An 11,050-nucleotide genomic window follows, 5' to 3' on the forward strand; every position below is an offset into this window, starting at 1 on the left:
TTTTGTACTTGTAAATAGCACAAGAGAATGTGTAGAGCGAGTGTATATGTAGCATGTTCAGGGATTTTAAACAGAGAGGTTGGGTGTTGTTTGAAGACAGTTTTATTGTTATGATAGCACATTTTTGTTGGGTGATGATGGGTTTGAGGTAGTTTGCAGTGGATGAATGAACCCTATGCATAGATACTGTATGTTGAGATACCAACCCTAATTTACAAAAAAAAAAGCCTCCAGATTTTTAGCTCCAGCCATTGCATTGCTCTACAACAAATTATTTGAACTCTAAACCTTTCCTGATATTTTGAGAAAAAAAAGCAAGAGTAACCTTAGTCCATAAAAGCAGCAATCTCACTGAAGTCAACAATTATAGACCAATATCAATTCTGCCGATTTTGTCTAAATTATTTTAAAGTTAATTTACACGCAGCCTTACTCCTATTTATACTTAGTTCTTCCCATAATGGCTTCAGGCCCGAAAAAGGACCAATCATGCCCAGTTAGTATGATTAATTTCATTTATGCAGCCCTTGGAAAACTTATTCATTTATTTGTTGACCTACATAAGACGTTTTGACACTGTAAACACATTAACTTTCTTAAATTGCAACATTACGGAGTAAGAGGTCACTCCCTCCAATACCTACAATCTTACCTCATGCAGTGACAGGCTCCAGTATGTCTCTGTGAATGATTCCAATTTTCCCACTCTGCCCATAAACACTGGTGTCTCACCGGGCAGTATTCTTCACCCTCTCGTCTTTTTCATCTCTCCCTCCCTTTCCAGCTCGTTGCCATCGTGAGGGGGCTTGGTTGGCGGATGCTAGTGTGTGATGCTCCATGGGACAGTGTCCTCTGTCCTTTTGAAGCCTTATGCTCCTGCTGCCTTCTTCACTAATTGTGCTGAATGCTTTTTCCTACTAAGTTTAATTTTTCCTTCCCAATTCTCCTTTTTAATTGCTATTTCCCAGCGACTTTTTGCTATTCTTGATCATTCTTTTAGATGTCATCTTCTGTTTTGACACTGGGTGTTAGGTGAGGCACAGTCTCTCGCCCGTAAAACTGTGGTACCCGAAATTGTTGAGCAAAGGGACACTTTTATTGTCACTCTTTTTCTTCGTTGCTGAGCCCAATCTTGATGGACTGTTGGTTCTTAAAGTGGTGATTGCTGAGCATATATCCACGATGCACCCCTGGGGGGGGGGACACATCTTATCGGGTGTCTTATCCTCTAATTGTGGCGCCATGGTGGGTATGAGGGCTTGTTTGTTGATGAAATAATTACCTGTTCATTTACATGCTGATATCTGACACTTGTTTTTAACTTCTCAAATGTGGGGTGGGAGACCAGGGCCCCGAGTCGGACTGTGATGGAAAGCCGGGCTCTGTAGCCCCCGCTACATTGGGCCCAGACTGGACTACTCCCCCGCTCCCCTTCCTCTTCTGTGGTTGGGTCGAGCCCCAAGCCCCCTGTGGTGACTACCTCGTCCCCTAGTACGACTCCATCTCTCATTGTGACTACTGCACCTTATAACCCCCCCCCCCCTCTCTCTCTCTCTCTCTTGGGGGTTCTCACCACCGTCCCTGCCATGGCTGCTCTCGCATGCTTCCTTCCCATACCAATTCGTACCATGCCTTGTTTGATCTTGCTACATGGACTAAGTCAAAATCAAATCAAATCAAATGTTTATTTAGGTAAGATACATACAAGAGATTTTACAAAGAGTGATGGATTTATAGATAGGGCTAATACATACAATGCCTAAAGCCACTATTACGCAAAGCGTTTCGGGCATGAAAAACTTAAATGACTAAAGCTTAATACTAATTGAGCATAAAGAATAAAATGAGTTGAGAACAAATAAAAAAAAAAAGAGATAAAAAGGGGGGAACATGGCTGAAAAAGCAGCACAAATACAATTCGGTCGACAAACAGCGTCATTTAAAAAAAAACACATTGGTTGACAATAGAGGGGTAAGGTAGGTTACAGGGAATTTATTAGGTATAGCTTCGTTTTTATCTTAAACTGGTTGAGAGAGGTACAGTCTTTAACATGGTTGGGAAGGTCATTCCACATTCTAGGTCCCTTGATACTTTGACTTACTCCCTTGAAGTACTTTGACCTCCATCATTTAGATTCTACTGCTGACAATTTCTCCCTCCATAGGCACCTTGTTGGTTCAGTAGATGCCTCCCCCTCCCCGCTCAGCTCGTTGTCGCCGTCTGGGGGCTTAGTGGGCGGCTGCCGGAGTGTGATGCTCCTTGGGACAGTCCTCTGTCCTTTTCTAGCCTTGTGCTCCTGCTGCCGTCCTCTCCAATTCTGCTGGGCATCTTTTCCTTTTCCTTCTGTTTCGTTTTTCTCCCCCCTCTTCTCCTATCTGCTTGCCGTTTCCTGCCGACCTTTTGCTCGTTCTGGTTCTTCCCTTGGACTACTTCTACTTTGACGCCCGGGTGCTTGAGGAGGCATACTCTTGCACCCGTAGAACTGCAGTACCCGACGTCGAGAGCGAGGGGAACCTTTTATTGTCAATCCCCTCTTCGTCACTGAACCCGATCTCGACGGACTGTCGGTTTCTTAAGGTGGCGTTTGTGGGGCGTATACTCACGACGCACCCCTAGGAGGCCCCGACAAGATCGGCGATAGCTTCTTGTTGGGTGTCCTGCCTCTAATTGTGGCTCCGTGGTGGGTGTGGGGGCACATTCGTGAGTGAATTCTTCTTTTCGTCACGATGACAACCCCTGCTTCGGCTTCTTCTGGTTTACCTTCTCAGGCTCGTGGGGTGGGCGACCAAGCCCCCGAGTCAGTCCGTATTGGAAGACCGGGCTCTGTAGCCTCCGCTGCATTGGGCCCCGACCTTGCTCCTCCTTTGGCCTCTCTGACTCCTTCCTCTGGCTCCCCTCCCTCCTCTGTGGTTGGGTCGAGCCCCAAGCCCCCAGTGGTGACTACCTCGTCCCCTGGCGCGGCTCCTTCTCTGGTTGTAACTACTGCACCTTTTAACCCCTCTCTCTCTGGGGGTTCTCACCGCCGTCCTCGTCACGGCCGCCCTCGCTCGATTCCTTCCAGTTCTGCTACCTATCAAGCCTTGTTTGGTCCCGCTTCGTGGGCCAAATATTTTGATCTCCTCCCTCTTGATTCTGCGCCTCCTGACGATTTCTCCCTCCATCGACATCTCATTGATTCCGTGGATGCCTCCATTACTTTCAACCCCACTCGTCTCGGTACACGTGTCGTTGCTGCTCCTTCTCAGGATGCTGCTTCCCGCTTGGCTGCCTTATCCTGCCTTGGCGAGACCCCCGTTCGGGTCTCGAAGAACGCTCAGTTGAATGCCAGTGTTGGCACTATTTTGCTCCCGCCCCATGTTGCGACCGGTGTTCGGGACCTGCGCGACTGCCACGACGATATTCGACATATCCTCGCTGCCCAGGGCCATTCTATTCTCCAGGTGGACACGTTTACTCGTCCCCCTCGTGGTAGTCGCCGTCAACCCCTCCGGGTTGTGAAGATTACCTTTGATGGTAGGACCCTTCCACCCTCTGTCATTCTTGCTGGTGCCAGGTGCTCTGTCCAGGAGTACATTCCTTCTCCTCGGCTCTGCAACAAGTGCTGGAGGTTTGGGCATGGTGCCCTCCGCTGCTCCGGGACTGTCTCTCTCTGTCCTTTGTGTGGTGGCGAAGGTCACTCTAAGTCGGAGTGCGCTTCTCCCCAGGCTCGTTGCCTCAACTGCGGTGAGGCCCATCCTACCTTCTCCCGTGCGTGTGTCCATTACAAGCTTGAAGCAGCCGTCCTCAACTTGAAGCACCGGGAGCGTTTATCTTTTCCTGAGGCGAGGGGCCAGGTTCGCCGGCTCCCGCCTTATGCTAATGTCTCTTATGCTCGCGTGTTGCGCTCTTCCTCTCCTCATCCTTCCCGCCTTCCTCAGACTCTCAACCGTTTCCGGGCCTTGGACCCTGATGCGCCCACTGCCCCCTCCTCTGTCCCTTTGGGTTCTCTCCCGAAGGATCCTCCTCCTGGTCCTCTGTCTGGGGTTCCCCTTCCTTCTACCCGGTCTGTCGTGTCTTCTGTGTCCTCTTCCTCGTCCCCCTCCGATCCTCCTTCCCATCCTCTTCCTCCATCTATCGGCTCTCCCCACCGCCTGTCGGTGCGGGCGGATGTCCATCGCTCTCCTAACGGCCGTCGTGTGTGCTCTCGTTCAGCTTCTCCTGTTGAGACACTGGAATCCGTTGCCCGGTACGTAGTTGCTGGGACACTGGTCTCTTTAAGTCAGAAGCGTAAGCCTGGCTCCTCTCCTTCCTCTTCCCCGGCGGGTAAGAAGGCTTCGCTTTCTTCCTCAGCTCCTCCTTCTGGCTCTGTTGCTCCTTCCCCTCCCGTTTCAGTGCTTGCGCCCCCTGTTCCTGCTATGGAGGTTTCTTTGGCCCCTGCTTCCCTTTCGGTTGCTGCTCTTGCTGGGGTGCGCTCCCCTCTTTCTACTCCCCCTCTTCCTGCTGCTGTCCTTGACTGCTCCTCTCCGTTGTCTCCTCCTCTTCCTCCTCCTCCTCCTCCGGACCCTGCCCGCCCGCCTCTGATCTGTTCTCCCGTTTCCTTCCCTCCGTCTTTACTCAGTTTACCCATGCCCCCTAACCCTGACTTTGCTGACCCTGATATTCTTTAACGTGCTCTGTTGCTCTTTCGCCTTTGTTTCTTCCTTGTTCTCTGTTTTTGTCCTTTCTCTTCTCGTCGTTGTCCATTCTTCAATGGAACGTTCGAGGTTATTACGCCAATTTCCTCGAACTCCAACTTCTGATTTCGCGGTTTTCGCCCCTTTGTGTCTGTCTCCAGGAGCCAATGCTTGGTGCTCGTCCTGGTCGTTTTCGTGGCTATTCCTTTCTCTCCCCCCCCCAGCCATTGCTGGGGCTTCTAATTCTTCTGCTCTCTTGATTCGGGCTGATGTTCCCTTTGTTCCTTTACTTTTTCCTTCGCCTCTCCATTGTTCTGCTGCTCGTATCTTTGTGGGGAAATGGTACACAGTTTGTTCCATTTATCTCCCCCCGAGTGTCCCGCTCTCTCTTCCTGATTTGAAACACCTCCTAGACTCCTTGCCGGAGCCTGTGCTCCTGCTGGGTGACTTCAATTGTCGTCATTCTCTTTGGGGTGACGTTCTGACGAATACCCGGGGTCGCCTCCTTGAGCCGTTTCTCCTCTCTTCTTCCCTGTCTCTTCTGAATTCTGGTGAGCCCACTCATTTGGACTCTCGGACTCGCACCCTTTCTTGTCTTGATCTTTCTCTCTGCTCTTCTTCTCTTTACTTAGATTTCACGTGGCAGGTTCTTGATGACCTCCATGGAAGTGATCATTTCCCCATCCTTGTTTCCTTTTTCTCTTTTCGCCCTTCCCTCTCTTTCCCTAGGTGGCAGTTTGCTAAGGCGGACTGGACCCTATTTTCCCTCAGTGCTACTCTCTCTGACCTCTCCCTTCTACCCCTCTCTCGCGCTCTCCTCCTTTTTCATGACACTTTCTTCAACGCTGCCCTCCGCTCTATTCCTCGCTCTTCCTCTCGGGGTCCACGGAAGTGCGTTCCCTGGTGGAATGCGGACTGTGCTCGGGCTGTCCGCTGTAAGCGTGCAGCCTGGAAGAGGCACCGCCGTAGGCAGACGACCGATTCTTTTCTTTTCTTTCGGAAAGCGAGTGCGGTGGCCCGTAGGGCCATCCGTACGGCTAAACGTGAATGTTGGGCATCTTATGTCTCAACAATTACGTCCGAAACCCCTCTGGCCCAGATCTGGAAGCGTATCCGCAAGATAGCGGGTAAGTTCGTTCCCGATGTTTCACCGGTCCTTCACCTCCATGATACTCTTGTGGCGGATCCGTTGCAGGTCGCTTCCGAACTGGGTTCCCACTTTTCTTCTGTTAGCTCTGGTCTTCATCTTCCCCAATCTTTCCTTCTTCGTAAACCTGTCCTTGAGTCTCGTCCTTTAGATTTCTGCACTCATCTTCAGCTTCCCTATAATGATCCCTTCTCTCTCTCTGAACTTCGTTCTGCCCTGGCCCTCTGCGGTTCTACGGCGGCGGGCTCCGATGGTATTCATTATGAGATGCTTCGCCATCTCCCTCCGAGCACGTCTCAGTATTTACTGAGTCTGTATAATCGGATCTGGGAGTCGTCGTCAGTCCCTGAGGACTGGCTCGATGCCGTTGTCCTCCCTGTTCGCAAACCGAGGTCTCTGGGTACTTCCCCTAAGGACTTTCGCCCTATTGCTCTCACAAGTTGTGTCTGCAAACTCTTTGAACGTATGGTTAACGTTCGTCTGATGTGGTTCCTGGAACACCATCACCTCCTCTCCCCTTCTCAATTTGGTTTCCGCAAATGCCGCAGCACGACAGATGTCCTGGTGAACTTGGAGGTCTATATTCGTACTGCTTTTGCTGTGAAGACCTCCATTGTTGCCGTCCTTTTTGACCTAGAAAAGGCTTACGACACCACTTGGCGTTATCATATCCTATCTCAACTTCATTCTTTTGGCCTTCGTGGTCATCTCCCTCTCTTTCTCCGCAGCTTCCTCTCTCGTCGTTCCTTTCGGGTGCGCCTTGGTACCGCTCTCTCTCCCTCTTTTCAGCAATACGAAGGTGTGCCCCAGGGTAGTGTTCTGAGCACTACTCTTTTTCTGGTTGCCCTCAATGGTCTTCTTTCCTCTCTTCCTTCTGGTGTCTTCTCCGCTCTCTATGTCGATGATCTTACCCTTTGTTGTCAGGGTGATGATTTGCCTTTCCTTCAACGCCGGCTTCAACTTGCCATTGATGCCGTGTCGTCTTGGGCCACAGGTCATGGCTTCAAGTTCTCTACTTCTAAGACTTGTGCCATGACTTTTACGCGGAAACGGGTTGTTCTTCATCCCTCTTTGTCACTTTATGGTCATCCCCTTGAATACAAAGATTCCGCGAAGCTTTTGGGGTTATTCCTTGACACTCGTTTGTCTTGGTCTCCCCATATCTCTTACCTCCGTGTTGAGTGCTCTAAGGCCCTTACCCTCCTTCGGGTCCTGTCCCATACTTCTTGGGGGGCAGATAGGCGCACTCTCCTTGCTTTACATTCCTCTCTCGTCCTGTCTAAGCTCGATTATGGTTGCCCTGCTTCTCCTTCTACTCTTCGCCGTCTTGATGCTTTGCACCATACTGGGTTGCGTCTCAGTTCTGGTGCCTTTCGTTCGACTCCCATCCTTAGCTTGTATGTTGACACTGGCTTCCTGTCTCTCCAGGACCGCCGTGATCGCTACTGTCTTCGCTATCTTGCGCGGTCCTTGCAACATCCTTCCTCTCGCCTCTGTCGTGCTTTAACTTTTACCCCTCCTGCGGTTCCTGTTCCTCTTCACCACCTCCCTCTTTCTGTCCGGTTATCTCGCCTACAGGATTCTCTTTCCGTTCGTATTTCTGATGTTTCTCCTCGTGTTGTTCCTTCTTTGCCCCCGTGGAGGGTCCCTCTTCCGCGGTTTTGTACATCCTTGACCCGTATCACTAAAGCTTTTACCCCTCCTACGGTTCTAAAACGCCTTTTCCTCGAGCACTTTTCTTCTCCCGCTCCGTTTCTGTCTTCACCGATGGGTCTAAGTCAGCGAACGGTGTTGGCTACTCTGTTGTTTTTCCTGATCGCACTTATATGTGTCGCTTGCCTCCGGAGACTAGCATCTTTACAGCGGAACTTTATGCTATTCTCTATGCTCTTCGTCTCCTACTTTCTCGTTGTCAGTCTTCCTTTGTGGTTGTTGTTGACTCTCGTAGTGCCCTCATGGCTCTCGGGTCCTTTAATCCGGTTCATCCAGTAGTTGTCGAGATCCAGCATTGGCTGTTTTTCGTTCACAGTAAATTTAAGTCGGTTGAGTTTTGTTGGGTTCCCAGCCATATTGGTGTGTCTTTAAATGAGCGTGCGGATGCTGCTGCCAAGGAAGCTGTCCGCTCTTGTCCCATCTCTCGCAAAGGCATTCCGTATTCCGACTTTTACCCGGTTATCCATTCCTCAGTCCTTACCCGTTGGCAGGCTTCTTGGTTGTCTGTTACTGGTAACAAGCTACGTACTCTTAAATGTTGTGTTTCCTCGTGGCCGTCCTCCTTCCACCGTAACCGGCGGTGGGAAACAGCTCTGGCGAGGTTGCGTATTGGCCATACTCGCTTAACCCATGGTCACTTGATGGAGCGCCGCCCTGCTCCTTATTGTCCTAGTTGCATTGTCCCTCTTACGGTCGTGCATGTCCTTCTTGAATGTCCTGACTTCCAGGACGAGCGTGTGTCTTGCTTTCCGACCGCCCCTCGCAGTCACCTGTCCCTCGATAGCATTCTTGGTGACTCGGATACTTTTGATATCGTTCGCCTTATGCGTTTTTGTTCTCGTATTGGCATCCTTGGTGATATTTAGCGCCCTCTGATTATTTTGCGTACTTGATGGTGCTACATAGCCTTCCCGGTTTGGTGCCTTCTTTTGATAATTACTTACTTACTCAGTAGATGCCTCTGTTACTTTTAACCCCACCCATCTCGGTACGCATGTTGTTGCTGCTTCTTCTCGGGATGCAGCTGTCCACTTGGCGACTTTGTCCTGCATTGAGGTGACCCCCCTGTTCGGGTCTCCAAGAATGCTCAGTTAAGTGCCAGTGTTGGCACTGTTCTCCTCCCACACCATGTTACAACCGGTATTAGGAACCTCAAGGACTGCCACGAGGATATTAAACATGTCCTCGAGGCCCAAGGCCATTCTGTTCTCCAGGTTTACACGTTCACGACCCCCTCGTGTCTGTCGCCATCTGTCCCTTCGGCTTGTGAAAATTACCTTTGATGGTTGGACACTTCCGCCCTCTATTATTCTTGCTGGTGCCAGATGCTCCATTCAGGAGTACATACCCTCTTCTCGGCTTTGTAATAAGTGCTGGAAGTTCGGACATGGTGCCCTCAAATGCTCCAGTATTCTCTCTCTCTCTGCCCTATGTGTGGGAATGAAGGTCACTCTAAGTCGGAGTGAACTTCTCTCCAGGCTCGCGGCCTCAATTGCGGTGATGCCCACCATACCTTCTTTCGCGCGTGTATCCATTACAAACTTGAGGCAGCCGTCCTCAACATGAAGCACTGGGAACGTTTGTCATTTCCTGAGGCGAGGCGCCAAGTTCACCATCCCCCTCCTCCCCCTTTCGCTGGGGTTTCTTACGCTCACGTGTTGCGCTCTTCCTCTCCTCGTCCTTCCCACCTTCCTCAGTCTCAACAGTTTCCAGGCCTTACACCCAGATATGCCCACCGCCTGCTCCCCTGTTCCTTTACATTCTGACCCGAAGGGTCCCCCCTCCTGGTTCTCTGGGGTTCCCCTTCTTTCTACCCAGTCTGCCATGTCTCCTGTGTCTTCTCTCTCATCTCCCTTTGATCCTCCTTCCCATCCTTCTCCTCCGTCTCTTAGCTCTCCACGCCGCCTGTCTGTGTGGGCTGATGTCCATCCTTCTCCTAGTGATCATCGTGTTGTTCGCTTTCGTTCTTCTTCTGTTTAGACGTTTGAGTCTGTTGCCCAGTACGTAGCTGCTGGAACACCTGCCTCTCTGAGTCAGAAGCAAAAGCCTGGCTTATCTCCTTCCTCCTCCCCGGCTGGTAAGAAAGCTTCACTTTCATCCTCGCCCCCTACCCCTGACTCTATCGCTCCACCCCCTCCCATTTCAGTGGTCGAGCCCCCTGTTCCTGCTTTGGAGGTTTCTTTGGCCCCCGCTACGCTCTCGGTTCCTGCCCTTGCTGAGGTGTGCTTCCTGGTTTCTGCCCCTCCTGCTGTCCTTGACAGTCCCTCTCGGTTGCCTCCTCCTCTGGACCCTGCTCATCTGCCTCTGGTCTGTCCTCCCACTACCTTCCCTCCATCTTTACTCAGTTTACCCATGCCCACTATCCCTGACTTCGCTGACCCTGATCCTGATCCTGTACTTCTTTGACATGTTGTGTTCCTTTTTAACCTTTGTTTCTTCATTGTTCTCTGTTCCTGTCCTTTCTCTTTTTGTCGATGTCTATTCTTCAATGGAATATTCGTGGATATTACACCAATTTCCATAAACTCCAACTTTTGATTTCACAGTTTTCGCTCCTTTGTGTCCGTCTCCAGGAGCCGATGCTTGGTGCTCATCCTGGTCGCTTCCGTGATTATTCCTTTCTCTCCCCCTGCCCCCCCCCCCTTCAGATTTTGCTGGGGCCAATAACTTTTCTGCTTTTGATTCGTTCTGATGTTCCCTTCATCCCTTACTTTTTCCATCACCTCTCCAATGTTCTGTTGCCCGTGTCTTTGTGTGTAAATGGTACACAGTTTGTTCCATTTATCTCCCCCCAAATGTGCCCCTTTCTCTTCCCGATCTTAAACACCTAGTGGACTCCTTGCCAGAGTCTGTGCTCCTGCTGGGTGATTTCAGTTGTCGACATACCCTCTTGGGTGATGTTCTGACAAACAGCCGGGGTCACCTTCTCGTACTGTTCGTCCTCTCTTCTTCCCTGTCTCTTCTGAATTCTGATGAGTCCACTCATTTGGACTCTCGGACTGCACCCTTTCCTGTCTTGATTTTTTCTTGCTCGTTGTCTCTTTACATGAATTTCACATGGCAGGTTCTTGATGACTTCCATGGCAGTGACCATTTCCCCATCCTTGTTACCTTTTTCTTTTCACCCTGCCCTCTCCTTCCCTAGGTGGCGGTTTGCCGAGGCTGACTGGCATCAATTTACCCTCTGTGCTACTCTCTCCGACCTCTCCATTTTGCTTCTCCCTCATGCCCTCCTCCTTTTTCATGACACCGTCTTCAATGCTGCCCTCCACTATATTCCTCGCTCTACCTCTCAGGAAACATGGAAGTGCGTTCCCTGGTGGAATGTGGACTGTGCTTGGGCTGTCTGCTATAAATGTGCAGCCTGGAAGAGACACCGCCGCCGGCAGATGGCTGATTCTTGTCTTTTGTTTCGGAAGGCGAGTTCAGTGGTCCGTAGGACCATCTGTACAGGTAAACGTGAGTGTTGGAGGTCTTATGTTTCCTCCATTACGTCCGAAAATACTCTGCCGCAGATCTGGAGGGGTATCCGCAAGA

This window comes from Procambarus clarkii, unplaced genomic scaffold (genome assembly GCF_040958095.1).
Source record: "Procambarus clarkii isolate CNS0578487 unplaced genomic scaffold, FALCON_Pclarkii_2.0 HiC_scaffold_157, whole genome shotgun sequence".
NCBI lineage: Eukaryota > Metazoa > Arthropoda > Malacostraca > Decapoda > Cambaridae > Procambarus > Procambarus clarkii.